This window comes from Papio anubis, chromosome 2 (genome assembly GCF_008728515.1).
Source record: "Papio anubis isolate 15944 chromosome 2, Panubis1.0, whole genome shotgun sequence".
NCBI lineage: Eukaryota > Metazoa > Chordata > Mammalia > Primates > Cercopithecidae > Papio > Papio anubis.
The window spans coordinates 165,934,560-165,953,292 of NC_044977.1; the positions used below are offsets into that span (position 1 = coordinate 165,934,560).

General features: G+C 38.3%; 1 long non-coding RNA gene across 1 annotated transcript; it reads left to right on the top strand.

The window, feature by feature from the left end:
- The first annotated feature begins 17,838 nt into the window (after positions 1-17,838).
- On the top strand, positions 17,839-18,370 carry LOC116273672. The gene is made up of 2 exons (XR_004181991.1): positions 17,839-17,909; positions 17,944-18,370. It is a non-coding gene; the product is annotated as an uncharacterized LOC116273672 (long non-coding RNA).
- Positions 18,371-18,733: the final 363 nt, after the last annotated feature.

Below are 18,733 nucleotides of genomic sequence, written 5' to 3' on the forward strand. Positions count from 1 at the left end.
TACGACTTAAGGCTTCCTATGGCAGTAATGTTTACAAACCAAGAGATATATATTGTGCTAATTTCCATACTGGGCATATTCTCTCTGTAGGGTCTAGAATGGAGGTTTAGATTATTTAAAGACTGGTAAAGAATTTCCAGGTAATTAGGTAATTACCTGCTACTCAATGGCATTTATTAGAGCACCTAGAAGAATAAAGATAGCTAGAAAAATCCAACACAACTGAAGTTTAGAAAATACTTTAGCAGATTTTCAAATGCTGGCTTAAATTCACTGGCAAAGTATCTCTGTGTAAATACTTCAATTAAGTTTATAAATTTAGATTACAAAAATGAGCACCACAAAGGAAAGGTATATATAGATTCTTGAACATGCTGGATATGTTTACGGAAGGCTGCATAGGGAACCAGTCACCACGGTTGCCTCTAAGAAAAAAGACAGCCACAGAGATCAGGAGCAGGAAAGAAATAAACTTTTCACTGACTTATGTGATGTTTTAAGCCATATTCATGTATTATCTGTTCAAACAAATTATTATATATATGTAATTTGAAAGAAATAAAAATATTTTCATAAGTATTAACAGTTCCATAAAGCAGCTAGGCAGATGAAGAGCCATTCCAGAGAAGGAAAGGGGTCATTGTTTAATCCCACGATCTTTCAGGGAAGAATTCTAGCTTCTACATACATAAATGCAGCTACTGTTTTATCTTATCTTGTATAACAAACTAAATAACTGGACTAATATTCAGGATACTTCTAGTGTGTTTCTGCAACATCCTTTCTGCCATGTGCACGTGAGAAGATGCTGCCTTACAAACCAGTCATTTCAATATAAAAAAGAGTGTGCTGTGCAAAGAGACGGTACATTTTATTCAAATGCCAATTTGTGACTGGAAATAATTGAAAACCTCCAGGATAATGCCAGTAGAGGTGAAAATAACAGAATAAAAATAGAAGATTGAGCACTGAAATTGGCTTCCAAGGGTGGTAAAAGAGTGTTTGCCTTTGGGAGGACATTAAATGGGCAGTGACTATCTGTGTGCTGTTCTGTCTGTAGTTTCTGTGGTTATGGCTCTTGTGAAGGTGGTGATTAAAGTCTATGTGAGATGCCTCAAAGCGGTCATCACTGAGGCCATCAAGAAAGACTTCAAATGAACAGAAGTCAAGACCTCCAATAGACAACTAGTTCTATGATACCAACGCCCTCTTCCCACCTAGGGCACAGAATCCCAACCTCTCCCAGCCTACTAAGGAAAAAACTGTTGCAAAGATCTAAGTTTCTTCTCCTCACCCCTGATGTTTACTGAGTGCTTGATGCAAATCATTTTGCATGGCGTTTAGTCCTATTTTAAGAATTAATCATACTCTTCCAATTCTGGTATTATAATTCTATGTTTATTATTTTCTGTAAATTAGCATTTCAGATGAGATAGATTCATAAAAGGAAAAAAAATACTTCAGGATGCAAACTTCCAGTTGCTCCTGGGAATTTGGAGCCTAAGGCCTTATCTTCAGATGTTGACTATAACATTAATCACTTGCCACAGTCTTCTCTGATGAGGGAATCTTTAAAAAATTACATTATAAGACACATAAAGTGTAAAGATCTGAAGTATACAACCTCGTCTACAGCATACCATCCTGAGTGCACCAGATCTGCCTGAAGTGTACCACCTGATGATTTTTCACATATGTATCCACCTGCATAACCACCACCCAGGTAAAGTTCTGATTTCTATGGCCAAAGAATCCACACTTTCCATTTAAACAATGTGAAAGAACAGAAAAAAATTAATACACTCATATAATCACCATCCAGATCAAAATAGAGAATGTTTCCAACATCTTAGATGGTTCCCTCTTGCATCATACTGGTTAATACTGTCTCTCAGAGGTAAGTGTGACTCTAACTCCATAGATTGTTTTTGCCTATTATTGAAATTCATGTACATGGAATCATACAGTATGAACCATTTGTGGCTGTGATTCATTTGTGCTGTTGCATGCATCAGTAGGCTGGTGGCTCACCCCTGTAATCCCAGTACTTTGCAAGGCCAAGGCGGGCAGATCGCTTGAGCTCAGGAGTGCTCTGAGACCAGCCTGGCCAACATGGTGAAATCCCATCTCTAAGGAAATACAAAAAAGTAGCTGGGCATCGTGGCAGGTACCTGTGGTCCCAGCTACTTGGGACCCTGGGAGGCAAAGGTTGCAGTAAGCTGAGATCTCACTACTGCCCTCCAGCCTGGGTGACAGAGCAGGACCTTATCTTAAAAAAATTAAAAATAAATAAATATTAAGTATTTTTAGCAAAGAAAGGAGCCAAATGATGCTGTTCAGCTACAGAGATCCGGCTTTCAGGGGTAACACACTACAGAAAAGTGTGCCTAACCCACAAACTTGAAACTTCATCCTGCTACAACTTCAAATGTCCCAGTTGCCTACAAGTCCTTAAGGTACCCCTTCCTCCATTCCTCTATTCCCATGTTTCTGATACATGCAAACCAGGTTTTTCCTAAACTCTAACACCATTACGACAATTACTAATGCAAAAGAAGACTTCTGTCACCAAATATGTGGGGGGTTTTCCTCAAACACCAAGCAGTGGACATCAGCTGGGTGTCCTCCAATTTAATTCCAACACATCTACCTAGAGACAGGGTCAGATTGCACAGGGTGAGGGCTCAGTCCCCAGGACTGCACCCCACACCCCCAGACACCAGTCACAAGTCCGAGACTCCAGAACTTCTGACCGGCTTTAAATTGGGGGCTCTCCATTCCCTTCTTTGGGTTTGATTAATTTGCTGGAGTGGCTCACAGAACTCAGGGAAACACTTACTTACGTTTACCAATTTATTATAGAGGATGTTGCAAAAGATACAGATGAAGAGATGCACAGGGAGAGAACGGGGGAAGTGGCTCGGGGCTTCCATGACCCCGCGGGGTGTGCTGCCCTCCAGGAACCTCCACGTGTTTAGCCATTCAGAAGCTCGGCCAACCCTGTCCTCTTGGGTTTTTATGGAGGCTTCATTACATAGGCGTGATTGATTAAGCCACAAAGTCAGCCTGCTAGAAATGTGAGGAAAAGAACAGGGCCACATTTTGCTACGTTTTACTTCTAAATGATTGGAAAAGCTCTGCAATTAGTCTCAAACAGTGGCTTTCAAGTCTTGGTTGAGATCAGTAGCCAAAAAAAAAAAGTCTATACACATATACACACGTATATATGTAATAGAGAATATATTAATATATGTAATAGAGAATATAGTAAATGCATTTATATATATATAATTTTTTACTATAAACCTTGACTTGGAAATGTCCCTAGGAAAAATACTCAGCAGCAAATAGTCCCTTAAAAGCCATTACATTTTAACAGGAGCCTTTTGGTACCAAGCAGGAAATTTAACTATATGACATACCTGGAATAAATCAAAAAAGAAATGGAATAAAATGAACTAAAATAGAAAATATCAGTGCATTTTACATCATTAAAGGTTAGTATTGCTTTGTGAAATCTTTGCATCATTCATATGAGTGCGTATGCTGCCTCTCAACATAAAATGTATTTTGTTCTTGGGCACCACAATTTAAAAAGTTTGAAAGGATTATTTAAAGCGTAGTTGTAGGACTTCTCCAGTCACTAAGCAGCAAGCTATATGTCTGAAACTTCAAGTGGGTGATCTAAAGCCATCAATTATTCTTTACAATAGAATCAGGGCATGTGAAGCTCTCTCTATCAATATGTTCATGAAATTAAACTGCCCTACCAAGAAGGTATCTTTGCTCTTTCCACCACTAACATCAACATTTTGTCTGACAGTAAACAAAACCTGTATGTCTCATCAAGAATGGAATCCAAGCATCCCAGATCATTTCATTTTTAAAAATGTGTAATATAAAGACGCTGGTTTCTTCGAATTTTTCAAAGAATATGAAAAAAAATTTGCTATCTATGAAAACTCTTTGTCCTCTTCTCTTGTAATTAAAATAAATTCAACCAATATTTTTCAGGATTTTTTTCTTAGATTTCTTATTAGTTTAAATCAATCCTGCTACACAGAGTAGCATGATTTTGAAGTCCCACTATGTCCTATTATAATACGTTCTCCGTAGAAAAATACATCCTCCCTGTACTCATTGCAACTTCTATTGGTTACTAACATGGTAAACATACACTTTGATTTCCCCTAATACCAAACTACAATCTTTTTTAAAAAAGAAAACTTTCATTTTAAATTCAGGTGTACATGTGTAACATGTTTGTTATATAGGCAAACTTGTGTCACGAGGGTTTGCTGTATGAATTATTTTTTCACTCAGGTATTGGTGACACTAAGCCTAGTACCCAACAGCCAAACTACGTACACATTCCTTTGAACTTTGAATACATAGACACAGTTCATTTAGCAGAAATGGAATTCTTCCACCAAAAGGTTTTTAACCTAGAGTTGGTCCACAAATTAAACAGAAACAAAAACATGCTCTTATTCTTACAATTAACAGAAGTTTAATACTTCCTTCAATTAGGAATACAGGCAACACACCCCAATACCATTTGCAGTACCTAAGACTGTTACAAATAGAAGCATAGATATTTTCACATCACATTAGAGGTGTTTCAGTATCTCAAAATATCATCTATGTTCATCTTTACTTTAAAATATGACAGTTATTTGACCTAGCATTGTTTTTTCATTTAATGTGTTATTAAAAATCATATACTTTATATCACAATATCATACCTAATAAATTTATTTCAACATGTTTGCTTTACTTTATAAACCTATATATTCTATTTTACACACTTAAAAACATTATTTTCAGAAGAAATCTACCGTATTCACCATATTTCTAAAGTTTACCAATGGCTTAGAATAGTGCCTAGCTTATATAGCACTGCATAAGTTTTAACTAAATATATAAGAATAATTAGATGGGCTACTGGGCTGACAGGGCAGATACGGCATCATGGACTAAGAAGGATAGGTGATGGAGGGAAGCAAGCTTTAAAAAATGGAAAAAAATTCACTGAATAAAACCTTACTGTGGATGATACAGTGCCATTAATCAATTTTATATTATTTTATGCTAATTTTAAAGCCAATTTAAAAAACCCAAAGAGGGGCAGGCATGGTGACTCATGCCTGTAATCTCAGAACTTTGGGAGGCCAACACGGGAGAATCACTTGAGCCCAGGAGTTTGAGACCAGCCTGGGCGGCATAGTGGGACTCTGTCTCTACAAAAAAAATAAATAAAATCAGAATGAACATGGTGGCTCATGCCTGTGGTACCAGCTACTCTGAAGGCTGAGGTGGGAGGATTGCTTAAGCCCAGAAGATTCAATCTGCAGTGAACCAAGATCACACTATTGCACTCCACCTTCATCAACAGAGCAAGATCCTGTCTCAAAAAATAATAAAATGAAATAAAAATAAATTTTAAACAAAAAGCAAATTTTTTAAATCTCTGGTAGGTATTAGAAGTCACTTTTTTGTATTTTTATTAATATATCAAAGTTGTACATATTTTAAATGTGATATTTTGATACATGTATACAATGTGTAACAAATCAGGGTAACTGGGCCAAGCACAGAGACGCCTGTAATCCCAGCACTTTGGGAAGCCAACGCAGGTGGATCACCTGAGGTCAGGAGTTCGAGACCAGCCTGACCAATACGATGAAACTCCATCTCTACTAAAAATACAAAAATTTGCCAGGTGAGGTGGCATGCACCTGTAGTCCCAGCTATTCAGGAGGCTGACACAGGAGAATAACTTGAACCCGGAGGTAGAGGTTGCAGTGAGCCAAGATCGAGCCACTGCACTTCTACCCTGAGAGACAGAACGAGACTCTGTCACACACACACACACACACACACAAAAATCAGGGTAATTGCGATATCCATCACCTCAAATGTTATCTTTTTTCTTTTTTTTTTTTTTTTTTTTGAGGGCGAGTTTCCTCTTGTTCTGGGCTGGAGTGCAGTGCTTGCGATCTTGGCTCACTGCAACCTCCGCCTCCCAGGTTCAAGCAATTCTCCTGCCTCAGCCTCCCTAGTAGCTGGGATTATAGGCATGTGCCACCAGGCCCAGCTAATTTTGTATTTTTAGTAGAAACAGGGTTTCTCTATGTTGGTCAGGCTGGTCTCGAACTCCCGACCTCAGGTGATCCACCCGCCTTGGCCTCCCAAAGTGCTGGGATTACAGGCGTGAGCCACTGCACCCGGCAAATATTTATCTTTTCTTTGTGTTGGGAACATTACATTTTTATCTTCTAGCTATTTTGAAATGTGCAATAAATTGTTATAAATTTTTAAATAAATGTGTGTTATAAATTGATAAGTAAATTTAAAATTTATGTTATAAATCATGCTATTGTTTACTGTAATTTCCCTAATTTCAAATACTAGAACTTATTTCTTCTATCTAACAGTATTTTTGCACACATTAATCAACTTCTCTTCATCCCCTTACGTTCCCTTCCCAGTCTCTGGTAACCACAATTTTACTCTCTATTGCCAAGAGATCTACTTGTTTAGCTCCCACATATGAGTGAGAACATGCAATATTTGTCTTTCTGTTCCTGGCTCATTTAATTTAAACTAGTGACCTCCAGTTCCATCCAGGTTGTGGCAGATGATAGGATTTCATTCTTCTTATGGCTGAATATCATTCCATTATATTTTTGGTTTTGCTACTGAGTTATTTGACTTCCTTATATACTGTGGCTGTTAGTCTTTTGTCAAATGGATAGCTTGTAAATATTTCCTCCCATTTGGTCTGTTTCCTCTTCACTTTGTTGTTTCCTTTGCTGTGCAGAAGCTCTTCTAGCTTGCCATAATCCTATTTGTCTACTTTTGTTATTCTTGCCTATGCTTTTGAAGTCTTATGCAAAAAAAAACTCTTTGCTCAAACCAATGTCTTGCAGCATTTCCCCAATGTTTTCTTTCAGTGATTTCATAGTTTCAGGTCTTTAATCAATTTTGAGTTGATTTTTGTATATGATGTATATGATGAAAGATGGAGATCTAGTTTCATTATTCTGCATATGGATATTCCACCTTCCCAGCATTCATTAAAGAGACTGTCCTAGATTCATTAAAGATACTGTCTTTTCCCCAATGTACGTTATTGGCACCGTTGTCAAAAATAAGTTGGCTGTAAGTACATGGATTTATTTTTGGGTTCTCTATCCTGTTCTATTGGTCTGTGTCTCTGTTTTTATGCCGGTACGGTACTGTTTCAGTTACAATCGTTTTGTAGTGTAATTTGAAATCTAGTAGTGTGATGCCTCCAGCTTTTTTCTTTTTGCTTAAGATTGCTTTGGCTATTTGGGGTCTTTTGTGAGCCCACACAAATTCTAGGATTGCTCTTCCTAATTCTGTGAAGAATGACATTGGTAGTTTGATAGGAATCGTTTTGAGTCTGTAGATCACTTCTGGTACTACAGATATTTTAATGACAATTCTTCCAATAAGTTTTTTTTTTTTTTCATTTTTTGTGTCCTCTTCAATTTCTCTCATCAGTATTTTACAGTTTTCCTTGAAGAGATCTTTTACTTCTTTTGTTAAATATATTCCCATGTTGTATTTTTTGTAGCTGCAGCAAATGGGATTGCTTCCTTGATATCTCTTTCACATTGATTGCTTAAGCATACAGATTTTTTGAGTTACCACTGCTGATTTTGTGTGTTGATTTTGTATCCTGCAACTTTACTAATTCATTTATCAGTTCTAAAAGTTTTTTGGTGGAGTCCTTAGGTTTTTGTAAATATAAGATCCTGTCATCTGCAAACAAGGATAATTTGACTTCTTCCTTTCCAATTTGGATACTTTTGCTTCTTTATTTTATCCAGTTGCTCTGGCTAAGACTTCCAGTACTATGTTGAATAACAGTGGTGACAGTGGGCATCCTTGACTTGCTTCAGTTCTTAGAAGAGCTTTTGACTTTTCCCCATTCAGTATGATATTAGCTATGAGTTTGTCACATATGACCTTTGTTGTATTGAGATATGTTCCTTATATACCCAATTTGTTGAGGGTTTTTTATCATGAGGGGATGTTGAATTTTTGAATATTGAATATTGAATTTTGAATTTTGAATTTTGAATGCTTTTTCTGCATCTATTGAAATGGTCATCTGATTTTTATCCTTGATTCTGCTCAAGTGTTGCATCACATTTGTTAATTTGCATATGTTGAATTATTTTTGCATCCTGAGGATGAATCCCGCTTGATCATGGTGACTGATCTTTTTAATTTGTTATTTAATTTGGTTTGCTAGTATTTTGTTGAGGATATTTGCATCGATGTTTCATCAGGTATATTGGCCTAGAGTTTCGTTTCATTTTTTTGTGGTATCTTTGTCTGGTTTGGTATCAGGGTAATATTGGCTTCGTAGAATAAATTTGGAAGTGATATCTCTTCTTCAATTTTGTAAATTGTTTGAGAATAATTAGTATTATTTCCTCTGCAAATGTTTGGTAGAATTCAGCAGTGACTCCATCAGGTCCTGGAGTTTTCTTTAATGGGAGACTTTTTATTACTGCCTTGATCTTATTTTTCAATATTGATCTGCTCAGGTTTTCTATATCTTCATGGTTTGATCTTGGTAGGTTGTATGTGGCCAGGAATTTATTCATTTCTTCTTGGTTTTCAAATTTTTGGCATGTAGTTCTTCATAATAGCCTCTAATGATCCTTTGTATTTCTGTGGTATCAGTTGTAATGTTTCCTTTTTCATTTCTGATTTACTTATTTGATCTTCTCCCTTATTTTATTAGTCTAGCTAACGGTTTGTCAACTTTGTTTATCTTTTCAGAAAACAACTGTTCATTTTCCTAAACTTTTGTATTTTTTATCTCAATCTCATTTACTTCTACTCTGATTTTTATTATTCCTACTAATTTGAGGTTTGATTTGTTCTTGCTTTTTTATTTCCTTGTACCTTGTTAGATTGTTTATATCAAGTCTGCTTTTTCATGTAGGCATTTGTTGCTATAAACTTCTTCCCTCTTAGTACCACTTTTGCTCTATCACATAGGTCTTGGTATGTTGTGTTCCGTTTTCATTTGCTTTAAGACATGTCTACCTTTTCTACTTAATTTATTTATTGAACCATTGGTTGTTCAGCAGCATATTGTTTAATTTCCACATATTTGTACATGGAAATTAAAGTTTCCAAAGTTTATTTTGTTATTGATTTCTAGTTTTATTCCATTGTGATCAGAAAAGATTCTGGTAATTTTGACATTTTTTAACTTTTTGAAACCATTTTGTGGCCTAACATATAGTCTATCCTGGAGAGTGTTCCATGTGCTGATGAAAAGAATGTGTATTCTGCAGCTGTTGGATGAAATATTCTATAAATGTCTGTTAGGTCCATTTGTAAGTCACTCTTTTTGACACTATATTTAGAGTTTAAGAATAAAATACTCCTGAGAAATTTTAAAAGCCAGATACAGGGCATCTGCAAAAAGATCAACCATAGAAAATTCAATCACTGAGACAGCATCCTACCTTTCTCTTACTGTAAAAACCAGACCTAGTCATTGAATTTCAGTAGGTTTTTATTTTAAAATAAGACAGGTGGGAATTTAAAGAAACCATTATCATCTGTTCTATAAAAATATCATTCAAAAACATGGCTTTTTAGCTGCTCACTTAAGGACGAAAAAGTGGCAAGCAATGTCTTATAAAATATATTACAAAAACGCCTAAATGCTACCTTTAGGATCTACCAATGACCTCCTGGCACATTGACACTCTGGACTCTCAATACCTGAGGACTGTTCAGATAGTCAAGTCCAAAGTGGGTCTCAGTCTTTCTGGGATATCCTTATTGCAAAGAAGAGAGCCTTCACTAAGGATTAAATGTAAGCATCACACACTAAACTTCCATTCACTTTCAATTTCTTTTCCTTACTGTACTCAAAATCATTATTTCTAAACTAAGATATGATTCTCTCAAACTCCTTCTCCATCCTAAAATATATGAGGCTACCCATTTCTGTTAGAATCTGGACAAAACTATTTCACATGACCTACAAGTCCCTGTGAGGGCTCACCTTGGCCCACCTCTTAAGTTTCACCACCACCATGCTCCCTTCTTCTATGTTCCAGCTATGCCAGTGCCCTCCAGTTCCCTGTACTTTGTGTTTCCCCCTTCTCAGGCCCTTTGCATGTGTTTGTGCCTTTGGCTGGAATGTTCTTCCCACCCTCTTCTTTAAGGTAAGGCCAGCATCTTTCAGATCTCAACCTCAATCCAAGCATCACTGTGTCACCTTCCTGACTATCACATTTTATCATGTCAATGATGCAAGTTTCTTCATACTTTAGGAGCTTTGGAATTACAATGTGTCTTATAAGTAAATGGAGTCTCACAGTCACTGTTAGCCTGGATGAAAGTCAAATTATTCCAGCAAGATTTTGGAAGCCAGCAACGGGGCCAGCAGCAGGTCTGCACCTCCCTGTTACAAAGCTCCCAGAGAAAGGGACAGGCTGCCACTTGTGCTGTTTTGTAGCCTTCACTAGTGACACCACCAGGTTCTGGAAGATTCGAGGTGATTTGGGACTGGAGTGGATCCCGGGCATACCACAGCAGCCCTATGAAAATTGGCTAGACTGTTACATGGGTGGCTGTTCCCATATCTTGTCACTGGGCAGGTCCTCCAGGCCTGGGCCTCCAGCCACCCACCATAAGAGCTTCAGAGCCAGTACCAACTCAGCAACTTTCTGGACAGAGCCTCCACGGGCAACTGGAAGCCTCTTTGCCACTGCCTCTGCAGTTGAACTGCCCTTGCCACCCTTGAACTAACAAAGGAACTAACATCCTAAGTGCTTTATCCAAACCTCCAACAAGTTGCAATCAACCCGAGGAGAGGAGGCCAATCCAGCTCACATTGGTCCCACATACCCCCCATGGCTTATCACCAGAAAGGGAATCCCTGGCTTGGGCCCACAGTACAAACTCTTCATCTTGAGCTGATGGCACTGAGTGATTGCTAACCTGCATCTCTCTGGGATGGAGCCCCCAGCAGTCAAGCAAACAACCGTCAGCAATAATCACTACTAAGATCTCTTTCTCTGCTGCTGCTAAGCTGGGGAAAGAACATAAACACTGAGATCTCCCTAGAGCTGCAGTGGGCAGCCCAAGAGTGCCAAGTCATGAACTACAGCCAGTACTCAAGAGGGAGACAAGGCCACACCTTCAGAGCACTGAGAAGGAACATGGCTGCAACTGTGAGGAAACATATGGAAGCCACACAACCAAACAAGAGTCTACCAACTGGCCAATAGCTGAAATGTTACCTGCTGGATCACACCCCAAAGCTTCAACACCAAAAATACCTCACTAGCATACCCTCATCTAAAACCAGAGACAAGAAGTCAACTTCAAATAAAACCCTATACAAAGTTTTGGCCCAGTGAAAACATCAAGAAAAGAAGTCTATTGACGGTACTCAATCTACACTGCAGTTAAAGAAACAGCCACAGACATAGACAAGAACCAGCACAAGAACTCTGATAACTCAAATGGCCAGAATATCATATGTCTTCCAAATGACTACACAAGTTCTCTAACAAGAGTTCTTAACCAGGCCAAACTGGCTGGAAGGACAGAAAAAGAATTCAGAATATGGATAGAGATGAAGATCACTGACATTCAGGAGGACTGGAAAACCCAATCCAAGAAAAATAAGAATCACAGTAAAGTGATACAGCAACTGAAGGATGAAATAGTTAGTACAAAAAAGAACCTAATGGGTCTGACAGAGCTGAATAACATAAGAACTTTACAATGTAATCAAGTATTAACAGCAAAATAAACCAAACTAAAGAAAGAATATCAGAACTTGAAGACTGGTTCTCTGAAATAAGACAGTCAGACAAAAAATAAATTTAAAAAAAGAATGAACAAAACCTCTGAGAACTATAGGATTATATAAATAGGTCAAATCTAGGAATCATTGGCATCCAGGAAAGGGAAAGGGAGAAAGCAAACAACTTGGAAAATGTATTTCAAGATATAGCCCATGAAAAGTTCCCCAACATTGCTGGAGGGGCCAAAAGTCAAATTCAGAAAATACAGAGAACCCTTACAAGATTTACATAAGGTCAACACCAAGACACATAATCATCAGATTTTCCAAGGTCAAAATGAAAGAAAGAATGTTAAAGGCAGCTAGAGAGAAAGGGTAGGTCACCTACAAAGAAATTCCCATCAGGCTCAGCGCAGACCACTCAGCTGAAACCCTACAAGCCAGAAGAGATTGGGGTTTACATTCAACACTCTTAAAGAAAAAAAAAATTCTATCAAAAGTTTAATATCCAGCCAAACTAAGATTCTTAAGTGAAGGAGAAATAAGATCCTTTTCAGATAAGCAAATGTTGAAGGACTTCATTACCAACAGACCTGACTTATAAGAGATCTTGAAAGGAGCAGTAAATATAGAAAGAAAAGACCACTACCTGATATTAATAATACAAACACACACTTGAACACATAGAGCAATGTCACTGTAAAACAACCATATAAACAAGCCAAACTAATAACCAGCTAACAGCACAATGGCAAGATTAAATCCGCAAATATCAATACTAACCTTAAATGTAAATGAGCTAAATGCCCTCACTTAACAGGCACAGAGTAGCAAGCTGGATGAAAAACCAAGACCCAGTGATATGCTGTCTTCAAGAGATCCAGCTCATACAAAATGACACACAAAGGCTCAAAATAAAAAGATGGAGAAAAATCTACTAAGCAAATAGAAAACAGACAAAAGAAGGGATTGCAATCCTAATTTCAGTCAAAACAGGTTTCAAACCAATGAAGTTGAAAAAAAAAAAAAAGACAAGGAAGGGCATCACATAATAGTAAAGGGTTAAAATGAAGCAGAAGACCTAACTATTCTAAATATATGCGCAACCAACACAGAAGCAGCCAGATTCATAAACCAAGTTCTTAGAGACCTACAAAGGGACACAGACTCCCACAAAATAATAGTGGGAGACTTCACCATTCCACTGACAATATTAGACAGGTCATCAAGGCAGAAAATTAACAGATATTCAGGACCTAAACTCAGCATTGGAACAAATGGATCTGATAGACCTTTACAGAAGTCTCCACCCAGAAACAACAGAATATATATTTCTTTCATTGCCACATAGCACATACTGTAAAATTGACCACATAATTAGGCATAAAACAACCCTCAACAAATGTGAAAGAACCAAAATTACACCAAACACACTCTCAGATCATAGCAAAATAAAAAAGGAAGTCCACACAATGAAAATCGCTCAAAACTATACAATTACATTCAAATTAAACAACATGCTCCTGAATGACATTTAGGTAGATAATGAAATTAAGGCAGAAATCAAGAAGTTCTTTGAAAATAATGAGAACAAAGATACAACATACCAGAATTTCTGGGACACAGCTAAGCCAGTGTTAAGAGGGAAACTCACACACTAAAATGCCCATATCAAAAAGTTAGAAATATCTCAAATTAACAACCTAAATTCACAATTGAAAGAATTAGAGAACCAAAAACATTTCAAACACAAAGCTAGGATAAGACAAAAAAATAACAAAAATTAGAGCAAAACTGAAGGAAACTGAGACACAAAAAACCATTCAAAAGACCAATAAGGCCAAAGCAGGTGAATCACGAGGTCAAGAGATCAAGACCATCCTGGCCAACACAGTGAAACCCGTCTCTATTAAAAACACAAAAATTGACCAGGTGCAGTGGCTCATGCCTATAATCCCAGCACTTTGGGAGGCCGAGGCAGGTGGTCAACTCAAGTGTGAGGTCAGGAATTCGAGACTAGCCTGACCAACATGGAGAAACCCTGTCTCCACTAAAAATACAAAATTAGCTGGGCGTGGGGGCGCATGCCTGCAATCCCAGCTAGTCGGGAGGCTGAGGCAGGAGAATCGCTTGAACCTGGGAGGCGGAGGTTGCAGTAAGCCAAGATGGCACCATTGCACTCCAGCCTGGGGGACAAGAATGAAACTCTGTCTCAAAAAAAAAAATACAAAAATTAGCTGAGCATGGTGACGTGTGCCTGTAGTCCCAGCTACTCAGGAGGCTGAGGCAGGAGAATCACCTGAACCCGGGAGGTGGAGGTTGCAATGAGCCAAGATGGCACCACTGCATTCCAGCCTGGAGACAAAATAAATAAATAAATAAATCCAAGAGTTGGTTTTTTGTAAAAATTAATAAAATAGGCCACTAGCTAGACTAATTAAGAAGAAAAGAGAAAAGAGACAAACACAATTAGAAATGATGATGGGAATGTTACTACTGACCCCACAGAAATAAAAACAACCATCAGAAACTACTATGAGCAACTCTACAAACACAAACTAGAAAACCTGGAAGAAATGGATGAATTCCTGGACACATATATGCTCTCAACACTGAGCCAGGGAGAAACTGACTCCCTGAACAGACCAATAATGAGCTCTGAAACTGAATCAGTAATAGTAAATAGTCTAGCAACTGAAAAAAAAAGCCCAGGACCTGATTCACAGTCAAATTCTACCAGATGTAGGAAGAGCTAGTACCATTCCTACAGAAACTATTCAAAATAATTGAAGTGGAAGGATTTCTCCCCAACCCATTCTGAGGCCAGCATCATCTTGATACCAAAACCTGGCAGAGAAACAACAAAAAAATGTCAGGCCAGGGCGCCCCACTGTCTGGGAAGTAAGCAGTGCCTCTGCCCAGCTGCCACCCTGTCTCGGAAATGAGGAGCACCTCTGCCTGGACGATGCACCGCACCATCTGGTAAGTGAGGAGCATTTCTCCCTGGCCACCCCAACATCTGGGAAGTGCGGAGCGCCCCTGCCCTGCCACCCACCATCTGGGAAGTGAGGAGTGCCTCTGCCCTGCCCCCGCCCACTCCAGGAAGTGAGGTGCACCTCTGCCCAGCCGCCCCACTGTCTGGGAAGTGAGGAACCCCTCTGCCTGGCTGCTTTGCAACCCTCCAAGTGTGAAGTGGCAGCCTTGTGTGTGATCTTTCTGCCCTCCCCAAGTTTACATTTTTAACATTAAAGTTTACTTTTAAATTAAAAAAAAAAAAAGTCAGGCCAATATCCTTGATGAACATGAATGCAAAACTCCTCAACAAAATACTTGCAAACTGTATCCAGCAGCACATCAAAAAGCTAATCCACCATGATTAGCTAGGCTCATCCTTGAGATATAAGGGTGGTTCAACATACAAAAAGCAATAAATGTCATTCATCAAATAAACAGAACTAAAGACAAAAACCAAATGATTGTCCTAGAAAATACCGAAAAGGCTGAGATATGAAATCAACTTACGTGTCAAACAACAGATAAATGGGATTTGTATTTTTTTTTTTTTTTGTAAATCCTATTACACTACTGTTTTTCTAAATAGTTTTCTTCTTTTTTTATTATTATACATTAAGTTCTGGGATATATGTGCAGAACATCCGGGTTTCTTACATAAGTACACATGTGCCATGGTGGTTTGATGCACCCATCAACCCATAATCTACATTAAGTATTTCTCCTAATGCTATCCCTCCCCATGCCCTCCACCCCTCAACAGCCCCTCGTGTGTGATGTCAGTGTGCCCATATGTTCTCATTGTTCAACTCCCACTTCTGAGTGAGAACATCTAGTGTTTGGTTTTCTGTTCCTGTATTAGTTTGCTGAGAATGATGGCTTCATCCACGTTTCTGCAAAGGGCATGACCTCATTGTCTTTCATGGCTGCATAGTATTCCACAGTGTATCACGTGTCACATTTTCTTTATCCAGTCTATCCTTGATGAGCATTTGGGTTTGTTCCAAGTCTTTGCTATTGTAAATAGTGCCACAGTAAACATATGTGAGCATGTCTTTGTAGTAAAACGATTTCTAATCCTTTGGGTATATTCCCAGTAATGGGATTGCTGGTATTTCTAGTTCTAGATCCTTGAGGAATCACCACACTGTTTTCCACAATGGTTGAACTAATTTACATTCCCAGCAACAGTGTAAAAGCATTCCTTTTTCTCCACATCGCCTCCAGCATCTGTTGCTTCCTGACTTTTTAATGATCATCATTCTAACTGGCGTGAGATGGTATCTCATTGTGGTTTTGATTTGCATTTCTCTAATGACCAGTGACGATGAGGTTTTTTTCATATGTTTGTTGGCTGCAATTAAATGTCTTCTTTTGAGCAGGTTCTGTTCAAATCCTTTGACCACTTTTTGATGGGGTTGTTTGTTTTTTCTGGTAAATTTGTTTAAGTTCCTTGTAGATTCTGGATATTAGCCCTTTATCAGATGGATAGATTGGAAAAATTTTCTACCATTCTGTAGGTTGCCTGTTCGCTCTGATGATGTTTCTTTTGCTGTGCAGAAGCTCTTTAGTTTAATTAAATCCCATTTGTTAATTTTGGCTTTTGTTGCCATTGCTTTTATTGTTTTACTCATGAAGTCTTTGCCCATGCCTATGTCCTGAATGGTATTGCCTAGGTTTTCTTCTAGAGTTTTTATGGTTTTAGGTGTTACATTTAAATCTTTAATCCATCTTGAGTTAATTTTTGTATAAGGTGTAAGGAAGGGGTCCAGTTTCAGTTTTCTGCATCTAGCTAAATAGTTTTCCCAATACAATTTATTAAATAGGGAATCCTTTCCCCATTGCTTGTTTTGTCAGGTTTGTCAAAGTTCAGATGGTTGTAGATGTGTAGTGTTATTTCTGAGGTCTCTGTTCTGTTCCATTGGTCTGTATATGTGTTTTGGTACCAGTACCATGCTGTTTTGGTTACTGTAGACTTGTAGTATAGTTTAAAGTCAGGTAGTGTGATGCCTCCAACTTTGTTCTTTTTGCCTAGGATTGTCTTGGCTACACGGGCTCTCTTTTGGTTCCATATGAAATTTAAAGTACTTTTTTCCATTTCTGTGAAGAAAGTCAGTGGTAGCTTGATGGGAATAGCATTGAATCTATAAATTACTTGGGCAGTATGGCCATTTTCACGCTATTGATTCCTCCTACTCATGAGCATGGAATTTTGTGTGTGTGTGTGTATCCTCTTATTTCCTTGAGCAGTGGTTTGTAGTTCTTGAAGAGGTCCTTCGCATCTCTTGTAAGTTGTATTCCTAGATACTTAATGCTCTTTGTAGCAATTGTGAATGGCGTTCACTTTTGATTTGGCTCTCTCTCTATTACTGATGTATAGGAATGCTTGTGATTTTTGCACATTGATTTTGTATCCTGAGACTTTGCTGAAGTTGCTTATCAGCTTAAGGAGGTTTGGGGCTCAGGCTATGGGGTTTTCTAATTATATAATCACGTCATCTGCGAACAGAGGTAATTTGACTTCCTCTTTTCCTATTTGAATACCCTTTATTTCTTTCTCTTGCCTGATTTCCCTGGCCAGAACTTCCAGTACTATGTCAAATAGGAGTGGTGAAAGAGGGCATCCTTGTCTTGTGCCGGTTTCCAAAGGGAATGTTTCCAGCTTTTGCTCATTCAGTATGATATTGGCTATAGGTCTGTCATAAATAACTCATTATTTTGAGATACGTTCCGTCAATACTTAGTTTACTGAGTGTTTTTAGTATGGAGGGGTCTTGAATTTTATCTAAGGCTTTTTGTGCATCTATTGAGATAATCACGTGGTTCCGTTTATGGGATGGATTACATTCATTGATTTGCATATGTTGAACCACCCTTGCATCTTGGGGATGAAGCTGACTTGATGGTGGTGCATAAGCTTTTTGATGTGCTGCTGGATTCGGTTTGCAAGTATTTTATTGAGGATTTTCACATCAATGTTCATCAGGGATATTGGCCTGAAATTTTTTTTTTTTCTTTTTTTTTTTTTTTTTGGTACTATTTAAGTTCTGGGGTATATGTGCAGAACGTGCAGGTTTGTTACATAGGTATATGTGCAGAACTTGCAGGTTTGTTACATAGGTATACACGTGCCATGGTAGTTTGCTGTACCCATCAACCTGTCATCTACATTAGGTATTTCACCTAATGCTATCACTCCCATAGCCCCCCAACCCCTGACAGGCCCTGGTGCATGATGTTCACATCCCTGTGCCCATGTGTTCTCATTGTTCAACTCCCACTTATGAGTGAGAACATGCAGTGCTTGGTGTTCTGTTCTCGTGTTAGTTTGCTGAGAGTGATGGTTTCCAGCTTCATCCATGTCCCTGCAAAAGACATGAACTCATCCTTTTTTAGGGCTGCATAGTATTCCATGGTGTATATGTGCCACATTTTCTTTATCCAGTCTATCATTGCTGGGCATTTGTGTTGGTTCCAAGTCTTTGCTATTGTGAACAGTGCCACAATAAACATGCATGTGCGTGTGTCTTTATAATAGAATGATTTATAATCCTTTGGGTATATACCCAGTAATGGGATCACTGGGTCAAATGGTATTTCTAATTCTAGATCCTTCAGGAATCACCACACTGTCTTCCACAATGATTGAACTAATTTACACTACCACTTTGTTGTTGTTGTTGTTGTTGTGTCTCTCCCAAGTTTTTGTATCAGGATGATGCTGGCCTCATAACCTGAGTTAGGGAGGGGTCCCTCTTTTTCTATTGTTTGGAAGAGTTTTAGAAGGAATGGTACCAGCTCCTCTTTGTACCTCTGGTAGAATTTGGCTGTGAATCCATCTGGTCCTGGACTTTTTTTTTTGGTTGGCAGGGTATTAATTACTGCCTCAATTTCAAA